Source organism: Babylonia areolata, chromosome 25 (genome assembly GCF_041734735.1).
Source record: "Babylonia areolata isolate BAREFJ2019XMU chromosome 25, ASM4173473v1, whole genome shotgun sequence".
Taxonomy (NCBI): domain Eukaryota; kingdom Metazoa; phylum Mollusca; class Gastropoda; order Neogastropoda; family Buccinidae; genus Babylonia; species Babylonia areolata.
The window spans coordinates 5623471-5628470 of record NC_134900.1 but is presented as its reverse complement, the minus strand read 5'-3'; the positions used below and the strand labels follow the sequence as shown (position 1 = coordinate 5628470).

At 46.9% G+C, this 5000-nt stretch overlaps 1 protein-coding gene across 1 annotated transcript in view; it reads left to right on the top strand.

Moving 5' to 3' along the window:
* Positions 1 to 4948: 4948 nt before the first annotated feature.
* Positions 4949 to 5000, top strand: part of LOC143299876 (universal stress protein YxiE-like) — a 72404-nt gene continuing 72352 nt past the window's right edge. Inside the window, exon 1 of the mRNA XM_076613369.1 lies at positions 4949 to 5000. This exon is cut by the window's right edge and continues 812 nt beyond it. The gene's annotated coding sequence lies outside the window, so the exon portion shown is untranslated.

Below are 5000 nucleotides of genomic sequence, written 5' to 3'. Positions count from 1 at the left end.
ACCCCAATTACCATCATCAAAATATTGCAAGAGGAAGGCTCTTATACTGAAGAGGTGAATGTTGACAAAGAATACCACAATTCTTATGACGGAAGCTAAAGGTTGGGTCATTCAGACACCCACTGGACATCCGAGGGGTCTGTGTAGAGGAGAAGAGAGGACTGGCCGTACTGAGTGAGTTAAAAAATCCTTGGGGTTGCTTACGATAGCTACCAGCTGCTAGGTGTGGAGATGCGTTTCCATCATCAAGTGAGGGGAAAAGAAACTTCTGGGGTTAAGGACCTCTTTATTTTTCTCATAATGACTCCTAAGAGAGACAGACAGACAGACAGACAGAGGGAGTGAGAAAGAGACTGAGAGACAGAGACAGAGAGATAACTCAGCACTCAAAACCCCATCGTGGAAGGACTGAGATTTTAGGCATGGGGTTTTATTGCAGTCCGTGTCCTGGTTTACTTATCTATAGTGTACTTCGTACACAAATACACAAAGAGCAAAAATGTACACGAACAATCGTGTACACACACACTGACACACACACACACACACACACACACACACACACACACACACACACACCGTGACACTGATACACGATGAACACGAGAGAGAAAAAAGAATGAATGAAGAAATTATTTCAGAGAGAGAAAGGAGTGAGAGATGTATCTTTTGACAGCGAATTTTAAAAGCGAATATGTGAAAGGCTTTTATTTGAGAACATATGTTTATTACACTTGTTTAATCAAGTAAACCGCGTGTGTGGGGTGGGTGGGGGGTGGGTGTGTGCGGGTGTGTGCTGATTATCTGGTTGTGGTTTTCCGCAATTTATCTTTATTCTTATCTTATCTGTCTATTATAATCAATGTGCAATATAGTAGGCTATGCTTAAAATTATATTCAAAATAATGTTTCTTAATTCTTTCTGTTTTTACATTAAGAATACCAGTTATTACCTGCAGTGTGTGGATGTATGTATGAAACAGTGTATGTGATATTTTTTACATTTGTGTCTTCGTAATATTCGTAAAAGCTGTTGTTGACTTTTACAGTTATGGTCCCCATGTTGTTTACTTGTCTATGTTGTGATAATGCACCTGACCAAATTTCTCCAGTTGGTTATAGTAAAGTTATTCTTATTCTTATTCTTAGTAATTCTTTTTTTAAATGTATTTATCTATTATTAATTCACCCTTTTTTCTTCTTTTTCTTTTTTTTTTCTCAAGGCCTGACTAAGCGCGTTGGGTTACGCTGCTGGTCAGGCATCTGCTTGGCAGATGTGGTGTAGCGTATATGGATTTGTCCGAACGCAGTGACGCCTCCTTGAGCTACTGAAACTGAAACTGTATTGTATTGTAATGTATTGTATTGTTTTGTATTCCTCCTTTTATCATTTTGTGTGAAATTCGAGCTGCTCTCCCCTGAGAGAACTGAGCGCGTCGCCACACTACAGCGCCACCTATTTTTTTGTTGTATTTTTTCCTTGCGTGCAGTTTTATTTGTTTTTCCTATCGAAGTGGATTTTTCGACAGAATTTTGCCAGAAACAACCATTTTGTTGCCGTGGGTTCTTTTACGTGCGCTAAGTGCATTCTGCACACGGGACCTCGGTTTATCGTCTCATCCGAATGACTAGCGTCGAGACCACCACCCAAGGACGGTCCAGTGGAGGGGGTGAAAATATCGGCGGCTGAGCCGTGATTCGAACCAGCGCGCTCTGATTCTCTAGCTTCCAAGGTGGACGCGTTACCTCTAGACCATCACTCCACTGCCAGTGTGTGTGTGTGTGTGTGTGTGTGTTAACCGCACCGTTTGCAGCCCACAAAAGAAGCCCTCAAAAAGCCTTAATCTTTCCAGCGCACGCCCAGAACCAGCAGGAGAATGTTACGCTCTACGCAGGAAGAGAAATTACCCCCCTTTTCACGTGGCGTCAAATATCAAGTGCATTTTGAGGAATAAAGACTACCGTCGCGTGTTGCAACACAGCAGAGAGCAAAGGAGAGGGGGAGGTGGGGGGGGGGGGCTTGGGAAGGGGGGGGGGGACAGAACTGGAGAGAGCAAGGGAGAGTGTGGGAGAAAAACGGAAGGAGGGAGAGAGAGAGAGCGGAGAGAGAGAGAGAGAGAGGGGGGGGGGGGGGGGGGGGGGGGGGGGGGGGGGGGGAGAGCGCAAGAAAAAGGGAGAGAGAGAGACAGACAGACAGACAGAGAAAGACAGAGAGAGAGAGATGGGGAGGGGCAGGGGGCAAAGGGGTTCACTTACAAATTTGACTGACGTATGTTTAAAAGATGCCCCCCCCCCCCCCCCCCAGCGCTAAAACTGTCAGGTCAGGGGCATAGCCCTTGCTGCTGGTACCATGTAACCCAGTACTACCTGCCGCATGTGAAGTCTCCCAACGACGGACCAGGCGGAGGAGGAAACCTTTCCCAACGGCTGTGAAGGTGGAAGAGGATGACCAAAGGGCAGGGGGAGCTCTTATCCTTGGCTGGAAGTCCCGCTAGGAGACGGAGCTCCGAAGAAAAAACCTCAGTGCACCTGCCGAGGCCGTCCTACACGTGGTAGTATCTGCACCTGTGGGACTGTGAGCGTCGGTAGGCGAGAGAGTGGGGAAGGGACTGCACAACTCCTCCTCACTTAAACTACGTTTACACGGGATGCAACTAACTTGCAACCAATTTGCGACTAACTCTTTGAAACCGGCGGAGACTGGTGGAGACTGGTTGCCCCCGGTTGTGGCCCGTCGCTGCCGGTCTCAGAAACCAACGGATTTTCCCGATTTTTGGTTGCATGTTTGGTCGCAAGGCTCATTTTATTTCCACTCCAAGACCGATAATTTTTTGAGGGCCTTGCAACTAAACTGCGAAAAAAACGGTCGCCGCCGGTTGCCACAGCTTGCCGCTCGTCTCAGCCGGTTTCCAACAGGAAATTGATGACGCAAGCGGCACGCGTGTCACGGATTTTTCTGTCTGGCTTGGCAGACGCTCGCAGCGTGGTTTCTCGTGTGTGTTGCAACCGGCGGAGACAGGGGAGGAGCCTAGTTAGTTGCACGTTAGTCGCCGCCGGTTGCATCCTGCGGAGACCGTCCAGTCGCATGTACCAGCCTTGCAACCAAAATTTGACTTTGGTTGCAAGTTAGTTGCATCCCGTGTAAACGTAGCATTAAAAAAGTCACCTGTGGTAGTCAGGCAACCAGGCTAATGTCGTCAAATTTGTAACTGAGTGAAACCCCTTTGCCCCTAGCGCTAACACTTGTACAAAGAAGGATTGTGCTGGGCAGACTGGTGGGTGGGGTGGAGACGGGTGGATGTGGTCGAGGGGGAGGGGTGGGTGGGGTGGAGACGGGTGGATGTGGTCGAAGAGGAGGGGTGGGTGGGGTGGAGACGGGTGGATGTGGTCGAGGGGGAGGGGTGGGTGGGGGTGGAGACGGGTGGAGGGGGTGGGTGGGGGTGGAGACGGGTGGAGGGGGTGGGTGGGGGTGGAGACGGGTGGATGTGGTCGAGGGGGAGGGGGGGGTGGGGGTGGAGACGGGTGGAAGTGGTCGGGGGGTGGTGGAGGGGGGAGTGGAGACGGGTGGAAGTGGTCATCTGATAGGATTAGCAGAGTAGCAGAACACACACACACACACACACACACACACACACACACACACACACACACAAACCACAACTGCCGAGACACGCTGAATTTTGCACAACGTACAAGAACGACACAAACAGACTGTACCAACTAAAAGGTCTACGCCTTTACAAGCAAAACAAGAAAACAACAACAACAACAAAACAAAACAAAAAAAACCCTGCTGAATCGGAATAATTAGTTTCCGAAAATACGATATGATAGACACAAGTTCTGTTACTGTCCAACTTTATCCATGGTCTTCACCTGAATGAGTCAATAGGCAAGCAAAGGTCAAGTCAGTCATGTGTTTTTTCCCCCCTCTCCAGTAGTCTTCAGAGCCGCAACTCGAACGATACTTACTTCTTATGTATAGGTGGTCTTTCGTGTCAGAAGATGACATTACTTATTTTGGTTCGAGTTGGCTTTCTGTATCTTAAAAAGAGAAAAAAAGGAAAAGAAATAAAAACTATATATATATATATATATATATATATATTACTTATGGTGGTCTTTCGCGTCAAAAGATTACACATTGCTTATTTCGGTTCAAATATGCTTAATGTAACGTCATGTCTTTATTTTTTTACTTCTCTTTTAGTAATCGTTGGTGTCAGAAGATGACATGTTGTTTATTTTGGTTCAAGTTTGCTAACTGTGTGTTTATAACTGTAAAAAAAAAAAAAAAAAAAAAAAAAAAAATCCCTGTTGTTGTTTTCCGTATCTGAAGATGACGAGATATTTCTGATATAAACTTTGGTTTGACTGTGCTTACAATGTGTTTTTATTGATTTATTTGTTTAGTTTGACGTATAAAAGGCATTCAGTTTTCGTTGTTTATTTATTCATCTATCCATTTATGCATTTATTTATTTATTATTTCCCACAAAGCTTGAAAAGAGGGTTTTTTGTTTTTTTTTCATTTCCTTAACTTTTGACGCTGTCATATCACCATCTCATAACCAAGCCAACCAGCCAGTGCCAGAGTTTTGAGAAACTGTCAGTGTTACTTGCCGGAGCGTGTGCGAATTCAGACACACACACACACACACACACACACAGACGGCGCGTGCAACGCTGGCTGTTGTGCCTCTGCGCTCACAGCATCGATCATCCCACAGTCACCCACCACACTGTTGGTTCCCTCCCTCCTACCTCCCCATTCTCCTCCTCTCCCTCCTCTTCCTCCTCCCTACTCCTCCCTCTCCCAGCCCTTGGTTGCATGCTATCTTTCCACAATCCCCCCCCCCCCCCCCCCCCGTCTCTCCTCTACTGCTCATTCCAATCCGTTCCGTTGCATGCTTCGCCACAAGCCAGATCAGATTGGATACAGCGTGAAGCGAGGATCGTTTTCTGCTGCAGTTTCATCAGGCGTGCAGAAAGTTGTTTCT